An 18,036-nucleotide genomic window follows, 5' to 3' on the forward strand; every position below is an offset into this window, starting at 1 on the left:
GTCTATATCACCACAGACATTTTGGTAACAACTATTTAACAAGTCTTTAGGAAGTCCCACATTCCCTCATCTTCCTGTCTTCTTCTGAGCCCTCCAAACAGTTCAAACCTCTGCCTGTTACCCAGTTCCAGAGTTGCTTCCACATTTTCAGTTATCTTTACAGCAATGTCCCACTTCTTTGTTACCAATTTTCAGTAGTAGTCCATTCTTGCATTATTATAAAGAACTACCTGGGACTGTGTAATTTATGAAGAAAACAGATTATATTGACTCAAGGTTTGAAAGGCTATACAGGATGCACAGCTGGAGAGGCCCCAGGAAACTTACAATTATGGCAGAAGGCAAACAGGAAGCAAACATGTCTCATACGGCAGGAGCAGGGGAAAGAGAGAACGTGAAGGAAGTACTACACACTTTCAAACAACCAGATCTTGTGAAATAACCTCAAGGGGGGAATTCCATCCCCACAATCTAATCACCTCCCACCAGGTTTCTCTCCCAATGTTGGGGATTATAATTCAACATGAGATTTAGGTTGGGACACAGAGCCAAAACATCACAAACAGAAAAAGGGTGAAAAAGAGGGCATGAGAAAAGTTTGCAAGTTACTACTACAGTCTGGGCCAGTTCTCAGAGTGGGGAATATAACCCAAGTGGTATACAAGGTCAGCCACTGAAGGGGCAAGAAAAAGTAATTGAACTTCCATTTGTATTTACATTTACTATTAATTTTTTTTTCATTTATCATGTGTAATTTTACAAGTATAAATATTAATACAGTGGTGCATTTATATAATTGATAAATAAATCTATATACCTATATCTGGATTGCAAGCTAAAAAGCAATACCTAATAAGGGAGTTTGATCAGTAACAGTTCAGAAGCCTAGGAATGATAGACAGGCATGGGAAGACAGGCATAGAAACCAAAAGACAGATGTGAAGGATTCTGAGGTAAAATCAAACAAAGTTGAAAATGTGTTAGATTCATGATTAGAGAGTTTAGAGATTTTTAATAGTAACATTGCAAACATTTTGGTCATCAAAATATGTCATTTCCTAATCACAGTGTTTTCATAGCACTTCAGACTTGAAAAGGGCATGAAAGTTCACCTTATTTTTATATTTGTTTTCCTCAGAATGGTTTGCAGCTTCATGTTGAGATTTATTTTGAATTTCCAAAATAATGAACAGTCCTAATCCATTATTGAAAATGAAATTACTTGGAATATATCATACAACATAGTCGTTTATAATAATCTGCATGGCATTAGTTCTACTTTTTAAAATAAAAGACAAGGTTTATAAAATACTATAATGCTTGTGGCCTCAAATATTCCTTTATTCAGCTGTTTTTATGCTATGTTGTTAGTAGCAGGTAGTAAAACACTGTTATAGAAGGCTTACATGGGGGAATTCTAGTAGAATTGATTTCTTACTGTGATGTGTATATCCATTCTTTAGTAATACAGAATTTTAAAAAGAATACTAATCCATAGATAAGCCTAGTGTACATCTGATACCATGCAACATTTTCCTACTGCTTCTTATGTTTACAGCAAGAAATTCTATTTTAGTGATGCCATCAAATTAAAAAAAAAAAAGCTAAATGGAAAGATGAATGCTAGTTACATAGTAAACATATTCCTGTTGAAAGAGAAACAGAGGGTTGTTATACAAGAATGTATTCTCAGCTAGATGCCAAATAAGAGTAAAGAACAAAGATGTTGATCGCAGTCTGATTGATAATACTGAAAAGAGCGAAAACAAACTAAATACTCATTAGATGAATACCTAAGTAAATTATGTATAATTGTAAAATCCTTAAAATGTATCTAACGAGTTGTTAATAGCTTGGGAAAACTATGTTTAAAAGTTACATAAAGATTAAGCCAGATTAAAAATAGTATGCATTAGTGAGACTGGGTAATTTGTAAAGCAAAGAGACTTAATTGACTCATAGTGTCACATGGCTGGGGAGGCCTCAGGAAACTTACAATCATGGCAGAAGGCACCTTTTCACAGGGCAGTAAGGCAGAGAATCAGTGTCAGCAGTGGAAATGTCAGACGTTTATAAAACCATCAGATCTCATGAGAGCTCACTCACTATCACAAGAACAGCATAGTGGAAACTGCCACCATGATTCAATTACCTCCCACCATGTCCCTCCCACAACACATGGGAATTGTGAGGTTTACAATTCAAGATGAGATTTGGGTGGGAATATAGCCAAATCATATCGTGGCATATATACAATGATGAAAACACGTATTTTTAAAGGCTCAGAAGAAATGAGCAGCAATGGCCAGCAGTGGGCCATATTGCTTCTGGATGCTAGGGATTACAGTGGGATTGCTCTTCTCTCTGTAATTTTCCATATTTTTTTTCTCTAATCCTGATGTTTCATTCATAATGGAAAAAATAAAATAAACCTTGTGATTAAAAAGAGAAGAAATCAGGAACGGTAAGAGGTGTGAATTATAAAAGTTAAGTTTTGTAGTTATTCTGTTCTTATTATATTATTTCCTATACACCTATTTGGTATAGGTTGCATTTGATATGTGAATTTGGACCAGACTCAGTTTTGCCAAAAGCCACAACATACACAATTTAATACCATTCATTTACAATCATTAGAGGGAGTTGAAATTGTTTTGATTTTATTCTTCTATATTGGGCACTCCAAGTTCTGATGATCCAAATTCCTAAGAAATATGTTTACTGATCAGGAAAATAAAAAATATTTGGAATATGCAGTCTGATGTCTGTTGGGAATTCAGAATCCTTCTATTACCCCCTTTCTACATGCCAACTCTCAATTCTAGAGTACTATCTCAAAACAATTTTACATTCAAACTAATATTCTTAGTTACCCATTAACTGTTTTTCTACAGATTAGCTTTCTTTATGACTTCAATTTACAAATAAGGACAAAGGTTTGTGACTTCTTACTAAAAAACCACTGTTCTAAACTCCTCCTTTGCTTTTTCTGATTATACTTAAGCTTATTTTTAGCTTCCTCTGCTTCAAAACTAAAATTTCCCTACAATTTGGATCTAATTAAGAATCTTTAAATTCTGAGTCCTAACTCATGTTTTACTGAGTTTCCTCTTCTTCACCCATCAATCTGAATATTAGCAGTGCAGAAGAATTTTTTTTCAGTTGGCAAAATAGTCTGCTAAACATTGCTACACACCTTAATAGCTTAAAGGGGTTAATTGGGGCTTACAAAGACATTTACAACAGTGTTTGAGGCAGGAGAATCTGACCCAATAAGCAACACTATGAGCTACTCTGATGGAAATGGATGCACCCATTGGTTTATTGGCAGACTAGCAAGTAACAAATATGCTCAGCCATTATTGGGTTCTCCATTTTACAAAGTAATATTATAATCTTTAAATTCATAAAGATAATTTGAGCAGATTATGTTCCATTATTAACAGGGAAAATGTGTTGAGCTGGTTCTGGCACACTAACAGAATGGCATCAATGAAAATCAGCAGATGCAGAACTGGGAGATTAGAAGAATAGTCAAGTACCTGACCTTGCAAATATTTTTGAATTGTTCTTAATTCCATGAATTATATTTGTAATTGGTCATATAAGAATCAGGTTAACAGCACAGAGACAGAAAGGACTGTAGGAAACACTGACCTAGAATTAGATATGCCTCCTACAGTAGATCAGATGCTGCCTATACCAACTAAACTGAGTTGAGCTCTATGAACTGGGTGAATTTAACCTAGAAGAATGTGGTGACATAATAGATGCAACCAAAGGGATATCAGGAACAGATGTTATTCCTAGCCCAAGAGGGAGGTGCCAATTGTTTCAGTCACCAGAGTCCTGAGCCCATAGCTGAACACAAGGGCCTAGCACAAATACAGGCCTTGCTTCTAGGAACAAGGATAGTGTATGAGTTATTAATTAGGGTCTTGAAGTGTGCAATGAGCTGAGAAAGCCATAACCAGGGTAGAAGAGAAGATTGGTTCCTATATAATCAAGATAAATACTCAGTTGTCAGAAGCAAGATGATACATAAGGTCAGGCTGTCAACATAGAGCAAGATGGTGTTGAGTTCCAGAATATAAGTAAACACAGATGAGAGCTCTTCAAATCCCTTCTGCTTAAGATCACAATTATTCCTAGAACCCTGAGTGGGTCAGAGCCTAAATATATAGAGGGCTAAGGAGACTTGTATTAGAGAACATTTGGCACCCAGTTGGCTTGAAGTCTGTCACACAGAGGGTATAGTGATCATCACACGCTCCTCTATCAGGGGTCTCTAGGAGTCCAGTCTATAGGAGCTCTCATAAGCAAGACTCTGAACCTTTCTAATTCTGGGGTAAATTAGAGTCAGATAATTTTCATAAACAAAAGTGCCTCATGTATGAGAGAGAAAATGGAACTGGAAAAACAAACCATCTTATTTTTCTCAAGTTGCTGGGAGCACTTCTTCCCTTTACTTTTTCCTGATTGAATTCTTACATATATTTTCCACCACCTGCTACTTCTTATATTTGCTAGATTCCATGCTTGTTCTGCTCAGCCCTTCTTTCATTCTTCTGTAACATCATCTCCCTATCTTTGGGGAACTTGCCTTTAACGATGTGTTTGTGGTGGGGCTGTTGATCACAGTTCTTCATTTATACCCTACCCCAATCTAACCCACCCTGGCCACAGGCACATGCATAGATGTATTCTCCTTTCCCCTTGACTGTGAGAAATGGTACAAAATTGAGCACAGTGCGTAAGTAGGGCCATTGGAGTAGTCCTTGGGTATTTTATGCCTGCTCGCTTAGGCCCACTTATCTCTGAAGTGGCTAAGGTAAGATAACATAAGTCTTGCACCATCAAAAGCTATCCCCTCTTTCCCACTACATGGTAGAATCCCATCTATGATAAAAAAGCATAGGACAATCCTGACAGAGAGATATCCCTCCCTCTCTCCCTTCCTCCCTCCTTCCTTCCCTCCTTCCCTGCCTCCCTCCTTCCTTCCTTCCCTCCTTCCCTCCCTCCTTCCTTCCTCCTGTTTTCCACCCCTCCCCCCCCGCCACCAGAGTTGTTTCTTATCCATTTCTTTCTCCATCTGAAACTCTTCCTGGGCCTCACAAATGTTCTCCAGAGCAGTGCTTCTTAGACTTTCTGTAGCAAAGGTTAAGATTTTTACATTTCCATTTGCTGCCAGACTGATATTTTTGTTGCAACATATAAAAACTAATTACTTAATTGTGTTTGGATGTTGTAGCAATATCAAATTGCTACAAAAGTTTCTAAAAACAAGTTTTCTTTCTATCTCACTATGAACAAGTAACACTTTGAGGACCAGCATCAGTCTGTGACCCACACTTTGAGCCACACCAATATTAGATAGCTGCTACAGTTCAAATGGGTTCTAATACTTGTTTTAGTTTTCAGAATTTATTTCCAAAAATGTGGGTTGTGTCAGAAACATTAGCACAGTATGGAATAAAAATTGGCTTCTATTTCTGGTAGAACTAATTTTTATTCTGCCATCAGTAAGTAGTCACCATTGTCTAATCTCTTAAAATAATTGGATTTTAGAAAATCCAGTTTATCCCAGTTGTAACTGAAAAAAAGAAATGATTCCATATTTTAAAAACATAGGAAATAATGTAAAGAAAATATTAAATATAACACTCATCTCTTTATTGCTTAATGGAATTTCCATAAGAAATGGTCTATTTTGTCATATATAAATTGTTTTTGCTAATAAGGGGGTTCCACACAATAGGTAGGTTTAAGTTTCAGAAAACTAATTCACATATTTTTATAAGTATACAAAAGCATCAGAAAATTGTCCTAATTTAAGAAAGCTTGATATGACTCAGAATGTCTTAATCTTTTCAAAAATTGAAAAGAACTCAAAGAAATAAGAATGTTACTTTAGAGAACAGGAAAAATGATGGGTTTAGGGCATGTTTATACTTTCATATTTATGCAATAAAAATTGTTTTGCATAATTCTAAATCTGGCATGCCTCATAAAATACATGCTCAATATTTCTACCAGTATTCTAAAACAAATGTTGCGGGTGTATTTCAAATATCACTTTGCTTTTGAGAAATCAGTCTTTGTCACCAGGTAGACAGTATAAGAAAGGCAAATAGAAACATTCAAGAAAATTGTTCAATATAGTGGAGAAAGATTGGGGGTGAAAAGTAAATTATTTTTTTTTCCTTCCTTCAAATCAGTATTGTGTTTTCACCAAATCCATTCAAGCACTTGAGATGAACAAAGGGGGACAATCCATTCTTCTGGGGTTTATATATACTGATGTTACTGGAAGGGGAAGATTTTGTAAAAATTAAGCAATATATAAAGTTTAAAAAAGTCAAATGCTAATTATAAGTGAAAGAGAAGGAAGACTACTGTATGACAAAACACTTGGTATCTATTTCAGTTTTCTCACGTACTTATAGCAAGTTGTCTTATTTTCTGAACTTTGTATGTGAGTTGGAGGTAGGAAAGTAAGGGAAATACTTTGTAAAAACATTCTAAACTTTTCATATACTTTACATTTCCAACGTTCAATAGAATTTCTTCCATTCCACTTATTAATTTATCCCCTCAAAATATAGCTTGTTAGTGAGCTTATATTTTAAAAATTCAGTCTCAAAGGAAAAAAATATGAATTCAAACATAAACAAATACAAAAGTCTAGGTACATATGCTGAACAATATATTCCTCCAATAGCCTGCATATGCCCCTTCAGGACCAATAAAGAACATATGTCATTGGTTTGCTTCATAAAATGCCTCATTTTACTAAGGTTTCTGAAAGTAAAAATTGCAAGTTCATTTCAAATATCACCCTTCCTATTGAGAATTCCATCTTTTTCATCATACAGGCAGAATGCCTGTATGTTTAAATGGGTAATACATGTGTACTGCACAACATCCAAAAGGTAAAAAGGTATCTCAATGAAACATCTGTTTCCCTCCCACTTCATTCCCTAGCCACACAGAACATCTATTATTTCCAGTTTCATGTGTGTCTTTCAAGAATATTTTTATATTTACTAACAAATTTACATATATATCCTTGTCAATCAGAAAGTATCAAACTGTACAGGCTATTCTATATTTTGTTTGATTTACTTGAAAACGTATCTCAGACATGTTTCTTTATCCATATACAGTGTTACTTCATTATTTTTAATAGCAATATTGTTTTCTACCATAATTTATAGAACCTCTACTGAATGACTATAACTGTTAAAACAGGTCACTTCTAAACTAATTGAAAAGTAGCTGCCAGGGATAAAAGTACTATATTAGTGTGTTCCTAACTATTTATCCTAAGACCAGGCAATTCCCTCTTCAATTCATTCTCCATTCATTCCTATCAGATGACAACCTATTCTCAAGGTACTACTATCATGTTTCAAACTTGGACTTAAATCTATATATACTAGAAGGCTGTATCCTGTAGTGCAGAGAATCAAGAGATCTGGGTTTGCCGCAGGTTACATTTCTAAGGCAGAATTCCCTCATGTATAAATTAATGTTAATAATATATTTTTCACAACATTTTTTGTGGAGATTGAATAACCTACTATATGCAATGCCTTTAGCCCAGTGCTTAACACACAGTTAGTATCCCCTCAAGTGGTAGCTCTTATTCCAGGAGATACTTAAATAATTTTGCTTCCGCAGACCAAAGGGGTAAGAGACTCAGTCATTTGCCATATGACAGCATTTCCTTTACCCTTAACCATATAGAATTGGTTACTTTTCATCAGGAGTGGATGGTGTCGCAAAGCCTGGGCTGTTTAATTTCTAGTGATAATTTATATGTACGACAAGGGAAAAATAATAAATGCATGAGATACTCTTTATCTCTTGCCCTATGTCAGGGAAATTTTGCATGTGTGCCACTTTGAAAGAAGCTCAAATGAGGAAGGTAAGCGTGGAATTGCGTGTCATCTCTGCCAGTCACATCAGGTTACCTTGAGAGACAGAAGTCCCTATTTACAGAGCTTGCCTGTGGGTCAACCTCTCCTCGGCTGTCCTTCCTAAGATGGACAAGGGAGACCTTGTAGAGAATGTTTTTAATTCTCCCTGAACATGGAAACAATTCTGTTGAAGTCCTCATTATGACAGAAAACAGAGGATCCAGGGGAGGTGATACCTGACAGTTACTGAATGTTATATTGAATAGAAAATAAAGGAATCTGTAGAAGTGCCCATCTGTCTTCTCAGAGCATCTTCATAGAACATTGAGCCTTTCACTCATAGTCTTATAAAAGAAATCTATTAATTGGTGAGAGATCTGGAAGGAAGAAAAGAAATCACCCTGACATTTAATTTAAAAATTTCCTGAGGAGCCTCAAGGCTAAACTTCCCTCACAATACCCCAAAAAGTAACAGGCATATTTTTGCCTCCACAGATTTTTTCCTGCTCCCCTCTGTACCTTCCTTCCTTCCTCTCATATCATCATGTTGGGCTCCTTCAATGCCCTGCATATGTTCTATCTTCTTTGCAATTATCTCTCTGACCGCTGCATCCCATCTGCATCTTTACCTCTTCTGAACCCTCAGCAGTAATTCTTAGCCTTTTCTGTATCAGTGATCATACTGAGAATCTGACAAAAGCTATAAATCATCTCTTTATTCATCTATCCATCTATCAGCCTTGGAACTGAATATATACATATGCACAAACGCTAGCTTGGTAATCTGAGGATGTCCTAAACCTGTCCTTGAAACCTCAGGTTCTACAGCATCTGTCTCCAAATCAACCAACATAGCACAACCTTCTATTATTTAGCTGATAAATTACATGTCTTATCTTTATACTAGTTTAGTAAGTTCTTGAACACATGGATAATAAATTTTTTAATGTATTGGCATCATTTTCAGAGCTCTATAAATACTTCTTAAGTACAGTTGCCTTCTAGGAGTTAGGAGTGTATCAGGAATAGCAATGACTCATTGTGCAGTAATCCTCAAAACTGGCTGCCCGTTAGAATCACCTAGAAAGTTAAAAAAAAAAAAAAAAAAAAGAAAGAAAGAAAGAAAAAAGAAACACTGATGCCAGGGCCATGTTCTTCCCCAGAATTGAATTCTCAGTTAATTGTTTCTGGGTACAGATATTTTTTAAGGTCCCAGGTGATTTTAACATGCAGGAAAAGTTGAGAACCATTGGTGGGTGGGAAGTAGTGAAATTTTCCACGTCAGATTTATAGGGTTTGAATCCTGGTTCTTGTCACCTAGCTGCATGGTCTTAGCCAAGTTGCTTCCTTGCACTGAGGCTCACTTGTAAAGTTGCTGTGGGAGTTTGGCTTCAGGAGAAAATATTTCCCTGTAAATATTTTGGTGCAGTAATAATCTATGTGTAACTATGTTTTACTCAGCTTCAAATAATACTATCCATATTTTAAATTTGAAACGGTAAAAAAAAGGTATATTAAATAATGTACTTGTTACATTAGATAAAATGGTGAGCTCTGTTTCAATCAGCTGCATAGCACTGAAACCAGCTCAGTTTTCCCAAAGAACTAATGTTTATAATTTTTTGAATAAATATAGAAATTAGTCCCCCCATCACAAAGCTTGAAACTTACATTTGTCTTCCCTGAGTTCCTTTGTCAGAAAACCATCAGGATTCTCAGATAGTATCACAGAACTGAAATTCACCAGATGACTGCATCCAGACAGTGAGACACCAGACTCCTCATCCATCATGACTGACTAACCAACCACTTGTTTCTTGTTGACCAACTCCTCTCCCTTATCGGTCCCTATTTCCTGTTTTCACACACTTAATTACATTCCTTCCCCACTCTATAAAACCCTAATTTTAGTCCATTGGATTTGAGACTTTTCTCCCATCTCCTGGCTGACATCTCCCACATTCTTCCCTAGCAATACTCATTGTCTCATTGGATAGCTTTCGATACAGTGAGCAACCACACCTTGGCCAACACCCAGGCATTCAGCAATGAAATTCTGAGCTGTGACTTGGACTGCAGTACTTGTGGCTCAGTGGCCACAGGCCAGAGAGATCTGGAAACTCTCCTAGTAGCTGCTCAGCTATGTTTGTCCTGAGCTGGGTTTTTGCCTCTCTTTTTCTACTGCTGCTGGCCCCAACCATATTCGTGATTGCTTAAGAAGGACAGACAGCCTTTGAAATTTAACATCTGTATCCATAAAGGTGAGTGTCTTTTATGGGTACTAGGTAGTGGGAGCTACTCCTCAATTTGGGGAACTCCAAAATAATTTCCACTTTTTGCAGGTTGGAAAAGCCCAATTGACCAGCATGAGAGGAGAAAACACTCCAGCTGTTTGAGTTTGAATTCTTGGGCTTGTTAGTCACTGCTACAGTTAGATTGCATTTTGATAATTATTTATTTGTGTATGTGTGTGTGTCTCAATATAATCATGGGAACAAAGGATTTGATCTAGAAATGCAGCCCACTTGGGTGCATTCTTCAAAACTGGTCTGAATATAGTAATGAGCCAATGGGATGAAAAAAAATATATTTTTTTGTAATGCTGTTTGACCCCAATATTCTTTGGAATCTAGGTAAGTTTGGCCCCACCAGAGGTCTTTCTGAGGAATTACATTTTCTCATGCTTTTTTTCCCTTCAAATTGTGAATTTTTTATTGTGTATTGTAATTGGCTATGACCATAAGAAATAATTTATTCTTCAGGCTCAGATATTCATGGATATGCTCTTTTTCTTTCATTAGAAATGTTTTTCTGGCAATGAGGAAGTGTCAGCTGAAGAAGTTCAAAACCCTTTATATAGAGAATTTTACAAGTTTGCAACTATTTAACAACATTAAGTGTGAAATAGAACCTCTATAAAATAATTAGAACAGAGTTTTAAACCTAAGGTTTTAAGCTGTGCTTTGGTACTGTTGATTTCAGGGGACTTGCTTGGATTATTCACATCTATCTTATGTACTTACTACACCTGATGCCAGTTAGAGAGAAGCTTCAGTGTCTTTATTTCAAGACTGATACAGCCTTTGGTATTTTATTATCACATTCTTAGTGCTCATGTTGGGACTTCAATTATTGCTACAGCGCAGTAGTGGTTAAAAATAACACTATGAATTTATTAAAAGAGATTTTCATTGTTTAAATGTATTTTAGATTAGGATTGAATGATATGTAAAGATACTGTTGCAAGATGATACATTGTAGTTTCTGCATTGTGTGAAATTGTTCTTATTGAAAATCACGTGACATTTCGAAGACATTCTATAACAAACTTATGCTTCATGCTTAAAGTAAAAATTCCCAGAGTTCAGTTTTAAAAATGTAATTTTTAAATTTCAATCTTAAATTTCCAATATTTTCATAATTCTGTATTTTGACAAAGTACTGAGCCACCACTTTATATCCACAAAGGCAAATAACTAATCTATGAGAACTGAATAATTTTCACTAATGATTGTAAATTCTCCTACTCTTTAAATGCGTTAAGGGTTCAATTTCATGAAAGACTGAAAATAAATTGAGTATCTGGTATAATAGAGGAGAGGTTGACCAAGGAAGAATTGTAGTTTAGTTCCAAGGTTAAAATGACATTTCTCTATTGCCTAATATGTAAAACTTTGATTTCTTTTCCTTTCATTACATTTTTAACATTGCTGATAAAAGTTATGCTCCTGTGTTTCATATGAAAAAGCATATATATGCAAGTTAAATATATTGTGTAAAACATTTTACAAAGTTATACATTTACAAATTTTTGAGAGGTTAGCCACTCAAATTAATTTCACAAGGGAAAGGCCTTTGTTCTATAATATAGTTTTTTCTTCTTAGATTTGATTTAAAGGAGCATCTGTTTCAGTTCTCAAAATATAACTTGGCTGTTTTGCACTGGGTCTGAACATTGTTTTCCAAAGGAGTGGGATAATTATATATAGGATCATGATACTCTTTATCCATGTGCCAAATGGGAGTAATATTTATTTAATACTCTTAGATGCCTTATGTTACCAAAACATACAGTAAAAACATAGAAATGTAGGCACTTGTTCTTTAAGTCACCTGCTTAGGTCTCTTCTAAGAGTACTTTCCTTCCTTTCCTGTTCTAAAGCTGTTTTAAATAAACCTCCACTCTTGCTCTGAAAAAAAAAAGTAGAAATATATGAAATATTTTTTGATAAAAAGTTTCTTTTGTGCTTATCATAGGGAGTACTTTCACAGTAGCGTATCATTCCTTTTGTTGGAGTTGGAATTTCTTCTGCTGTCTGCACTTAGTTAGTCCTACTTTTAAAAACTTTAGAGATTAGACAACTTTCTGTTTCATTAAGTCTTTTGTTCATTCTAAACGTTGCCACTTAGTTCAGAGGAAATCTGTCATCTTACAAGAGAGGTGATTATCTTTAGGAGGTTGTACTAAGCTACCTTGATACTTGCATGGTAGCAAGTACTGTGCTTTGTCAGCACTCCAGATCAAAGTATAGGCTAGAGGTAAGGGTCCTGGCAGACTTAGGGATGCTGGACAGAGCTGTAGTTCTTTTAAAGTCATGTTTTCAAAGGAATTTTCACAGTAACACACTCATGTTCATACATCAGACCAAAACACGTTCCAGATAGAAATCATGAGTAGATTTAAAAGTTTTAGTTGATTCAATCTCTGTTCCATTACTATTGAACTATATGAACTATTCCATTACTTCAGATATTTAAGTATTGACTTTAGTAAGCTCTTTCTGTTATTGTTTAAAGAAGGTTGCCCATGGGTCTTTGCCTAATGTTAAAGCTGATCTTGTTTTCATCCTTTTTTGAAACCCTTTCTAGCTCTGGGGTGCTCTGAGGGTGATCAGATTAGACTTTGGGATATCAATTCTCAGACTCAGACTTAATAGTTTTTAGAAATTAAATAAAAACTTTTTAGTTTTTAAAAAAAGAAAATAAATTCTGCTGTGCATTCTGCTACCTATATGAAAATACATTTGTTACTACCTATATGAACAATACATTTGTTATTACGGTAACGAAGTCAGCAGATTGGAAAACAGTTATTTCTTCTCCCTTAAAAAAATTTGAAAATGTGTTAACAAGTGACTGAAACTGTTACCTTGAACAGTCCCCCAAACCAGTCTAAGTTTTGCCAAATTTTTACTTTGTGTTTAATTCCAGAAGATTCCTCAAGCTGCACAATCTAGGAGTAGTAAATGTGTTTCATTATTCTTGGAGTAAGGTCAGGAGAATGTGCATCCTAAGTAATAGGAACCATTTCTCTTACCCCCAGACTCCCTATCACTTGAAGACTTTACCTCCCCCCAAACATATGTAAACAAATATAAAATATATTAACTAGTCCATCTGAGTTTGTGTCCGATATGCTCCAGTTCCCTACTGATGTGCCTCTCCACTATATCAAACTGAGGGACCAGGTCCTGCTGAAAACCTGGAAATCCCACCAGGCTGAAGACCAACTGTGACTGCAACTGACTACCCGCTCATCTGACAAGTTAGCCAGTGTTAAGCCATGAATTCACCAAAATTAGGTAAAACCAGTCCTTCAAGGATCCCTCCAGAGGACACAGTAATGGTCTTGTAAGCCCTCCTACATCCTTAAATTAATATTCAAAGTCCAGCCAAAGACCCTACATAAGAAATCATAAAGGAACATGTGCTTGCCAGTCTGTTATTGTTCTGCAGATCCTTCCTGCTTCTAGATGGAAAGAAAATTCACTAATTCATATTTCACAAGCTGTGGCTTCATCAGCAACCTTATCCCACTGTTGGATATGTCACTCAAAGCTCCAATCTGTCTGGATCATAGCAACTCCTTAATCCAACCAGTTCATAGCTTTTTGCATATCTCTATCTGCACATTTGAATAACCAAAGACGCCTAAAAGAATAGGATAATAGGTACACCTTACATAAACCTTTGTAGGGACCAGGAAGACCTCCTGTTTCTATTTGTCATCCCAGAAAGGCTATCCCTTACTCTTCCTAAAATAAATAAATAAAAAGGCAAGCAAATTTTTTTTTCTTTGATGGTGACCCAGACATACTCCATTAGATCAGTATGTAAGGAATCAGGAAGAATTTTGGATAGGTTTTGTTTTACCTGGATATGGTAAAAATTGAACTGATCTCTGGTTAGAAAAGATAGCCTGAATGACTGCTTCTACTCAAGACACAGTGACCTGTGCTCCGGAGGGCTACATGTTTGTTTGCAAGCAAGAGAATAGGCCTTGGGCATATGGATGCTTAGGAAAGGAGATAAAGGGCAATGTCTATTAGGATACTCTGTTACCACTATTTTTTTAGTAGACAATGAGAGCTCAGTAAGACATTGGACTAGTGCTTTGAAATTATTTTCCAGAGTAACTAGAGTACTCTTGGAGGGATATTCCAATTAGGGTGTCCCCAAGGAGTATTTGCCTAGGAGCATTCTCAACAGAATCAGATATTTTTTGGTTACACTCTACTCCCATGGTCGGGAGAGGCAGCTCATCAATATGTACTTAGAAATCTCTCCATTACCCTGTTCATTATGGCAAGTGAAACAGTGGCTACTATTGCTGCCCCAAAAAAGTCTCTAGACCCCTTGGCTTGAATAGTTTTAGATAACCACATAGCTTTGGAGTATTTGCTCACTGAACAATGCAGGGGTATATGGAATTGCCAATTCGTCTTGCTCTACCTACATTAATACATCAGTTGAAGTAGGAGTTCATATTGAAAAGATAAGAGAGCAAGCATCCCAGTTATAACATATAAAAGAGAAGAGATTGGGATTAGGGGATGGGTTTTCAGAATTCTCTGGTATTTTTAAAGTTGGGTCATCTACATTATTAATTATCTTGGTCTTAACATCATGATCAGTCTTATTTTTAAATGTGGCTTAAAATGTTGTTCTAAAACTATTAATGAAAGTACCCAGAGCATAGTTCTCCAACAAGCCCAATGCTGACCAGGTACTCACAAGTACTTCAATTGCAGGCGTAACATTTTTTCATTCCTCTTCATTATCCCAACACTCCCTTTCTCAGCATTAAGCAGCCAAAAGATCAATACCAAGATGCCCTATGATTGAGGAACCAATAATAGAAAGAGGGCAACTAAAGCCAGCCCAATTTTCCAATAGAACTATGTTTATAATTTTTTAAATAAATATAGAAATTGACCCTCCCCATCATAAACCTTGAAACTTACATTTGTCTTATCTGAGTTCCTTTGTCAGGAAACTAACCTTCAAGTCTCCCAGATAGTATCAAGGACCTGAAACTCACCAGATAATAGCATCCAGACAGTGAGATACGAGACCCCTCTGCCCTTATGATTATCTAACCAATGACTTGCTTCCTTTTAACCAACTCTTTTTCCTTGCCCCTCCCTAATTGCTGTTTTCACTTATGTAGTTACACTCTTTACCTAGTATATAAACCCCAGTTTTTAGTGGGTTAGAGAGACAGATTTGAGACTTATCTCCCATCTTTTGGCTGATACCACCCACCCTAAAGCCTTCTTCCCTGGAAATATTTATTGTCTCATTGACTGGCTTTCTTTACAACAAGCAGCTGGACCTTGACCAAATCCCTGGTGTTTGGCAACTATACTAGTTTCCTAATGTCTTTATATAAGTATGAAATTGAAAAGATAAAATTGAATATGGATTTTAATATTGTATTCTCTTTGTGAAAGACAAATAAACAAATGCTCTAAGAAGTATAGTGAGCTGCTATAAATAAAAGAACAAGATTTAAGCAAGTTAATCATTCTCAACTTTAGTTTTCTCTATTTAAAATGGGTGTAGCCAAGTTTAGGATGGGTGTGGAAACATGTAAAGCCCTCAAAATTGGTCCTAACATTCCACTTATTTCTGGTGAGGCAGGATATTTCCCTGACCCGTTCATGGAACTCACCACAGGGATGCCTCATTTACCCAGCTTACAGCTTTCAACTCCTCATGGAAGGGAGCATGCAAGAGAACAAGGTGGGAACTGGAGTCCATGAGTGCTGGAACAAGCTGGCTGCTTCTGCAGTGGCAGGAGTGAACTCCACTCACTCGGACCTGCTGCACTCCACCTCTCACAGGAGGGAGCATGCAGGTGAGTGGTTACCAGAGCTGGGCCAAGTGCTTTGGGTACTAGCAGGAGCAAACACCATGCAAACCCCATGGCAGCATCTAGGGGGCTGCCTGTGACCCCTGAAACCCCAGAAGGTGTGTTCCAGTACTCTTTTAGTTCTGCCATCCAAGGACAGCTTTAAAGTAAACAGCTCAGTGAGTCCTCTGCCTTTTCACATGAGGCAGCTGCCCTCCACAAGTGAGGGCAAAGGGCCAGTATGACAGCCTCTTGCTTTCACACTTGTGTCTTTCAAGCTCTTGTCTAGTGTTCAGGAAAAATGAGGTTTCATGAATGAAGGATGTTAAATGAAGTGGATTTTATTGCTGATGAAAGTGGTTCTCAGCAGGAAAGGGAGTTGCAAAGAGGAAAGGGCAGGAAGGTAATCTTCCCCTGAAGTCTGGCCATTTTTGTCCAGATTCTTCTCCAAAGTTTTGCTGTCAAGCTGCCCCTCTGAAGTGAAGCCACTTCTCTCTGATATCCACCCATAGTCTCCAACGTCCAGTTGCTTCTCCTCTTGGCTGGCTGAGTCTGGGGACTTTTTAGGCACAGGATGGAGGGCAGAGTGCCCAATGGGTAGTTTAGTAAAAGGCAACATTTTATCAGAAAAACAAGGATATAAGTTCTCATTTTGGGCTGCAGCTTCAGGTTTTTTGGTTTGAGGGTGAGGTTTTGTTAGGCATCTGCCCTTTTCTGCCTGGAATTTTTCTGAGTCCTGTTCTTACAACTGCTACAACCAGTGTATGTGTACAACATATTATGATGGAGAAATACAAACCTGGAAGCTACAAAGTCCTGGTTTGATCCCTAATCTAGCTTTTACGAGTTATGTGATAATGGGCAAGTTACTGAACTTTTCAGGGCCTTGATGGATGGTGGTAATTTTAAAGGAGGTAACAAGATAGAATGTTTAGAACAGTACTTTGTACAAAGTAGGAATTTTTCAGATGTTAGCTTGTACCCTTCCTAATGGACATTCATATAAGATGAAATCAGGTATTTCCTCAAATGAGTGAGCAGGCAGCATATCAAGGAGAGGCTTCTACTGATGCATCTCTTCAAAAACAATACCCACCTTCTAAATAAAATCAAAAACAACAACAAAATTATATTGATTCATTTTAACTCATTTTAGCAAAGATGACAATGGAGCCTGTGTACTAGGTAAGTAAAGAAACAATTAAAAACAAAATGGGATTGGGCATGGGGAGGGATACATAGTTGGACCACAGAGGAACCTAGGGCAGTGAAACTACTCTTTATGATACTATAATGATGAGTACATGTTATAACTTTGTTCCCATCATTGATCATATGGGTACAGTTGATATCCATATGATAAATGATGATAAATGATGAGTACCCATATGATCAATGATGGGTACAAAGTCAGTCAATCTCTAGCTCCTCTATCCTTCCTGGAGTTCGAGAGTTTGGGCTGAAAGTTCTGACCCTCTAATCACTTAGTTGGTTCCTCTGGCAAACTAGTCCCCATCCTTTAAGACTTAGCTTATTAGCATAAACTCAGGTATGGTTGAAAAGGGCTTATCATACATAACAAAAGATATTCCTCTCACCCCTAACACTCAGGAAATTCCAAGGCATTTAGAAGCTCTGTGCCACAAACCAGAGACAAAGACCTATTATATAGTTTAATTATATCACAATATCATAGGAAATGTAATAATTTCAATGGAAACTAAGAGGCTTGAACCCCAATAAGAAGATACAGACAAAGTACCAAAACCCTCGTTTTCCTAGTTCATAATCCAGTACTCTTTCCTCATAGCTGTCCAATAAAGCAAATATTCTGATTTGCATGGTGTTCTTGTATCACGTGCTACACATTTAACAGCTCACCATATTTACATGATTCATCTTCCCCCTCTCTCCAGGGTTTACTATTTGCTCCAGACTGCTGGTTCCCCAGGCCTCTCTGACATTACACTAGATCTCTTC

At 36.7% G+C, this 18,036-nt stretch overlaps 1 protein-coding gene and 1 long non-coding RNA gene across 5 annotated transcripts in view; one reads left to right on the plus strand and one right to left on the minus strand.

Annotated features, from left to right (window-relative positions):
• The window catches only part of NECAB1 (N-terminal EF-hand calcium binding protein 1), a 263,262-nt gene that overhangs the window by 86,350 nt on the left and 158,876 nt on the right, over window positions 1-18,036 (minus strand). The window lies entirely within an intron of this gene.
• The window catches only part of LOC141581450 (uncharacterized), a 110,703-nt gene continuing 102,510 nt past the window's right edge, over window positions 9,844-18,036 (plus strand). For both annotated transcript variants that reach the window (XR_012514079.1, XR_012514078.1), the window contains exons 1-2: window positions 9,844-10,183; window positions 15,846-16,062. This is a non-coding gene — a long non-coding RNA (uncharacterized LOC141581450). The remainder of the gene's footprint in view (window positions 10,184-15,845; window positions 16,063-18,036) is intronic.

The sequence above is a fragment of the Saimiri boliviensis genome, chromosome 15 (genome assembly GCF_048565385.1).
Source record: "Saimiri boliviensis isolate mSaiBol1 chromosome 15, mSaiBol1.pri, whole genome shotgun sequence".
NCBI classification, from domain to species: Eukaryota; Metazoa; Chordata; class Mammalia; order Primates; family Cebidae; genus Saimiri; species Saimiri boliviensis.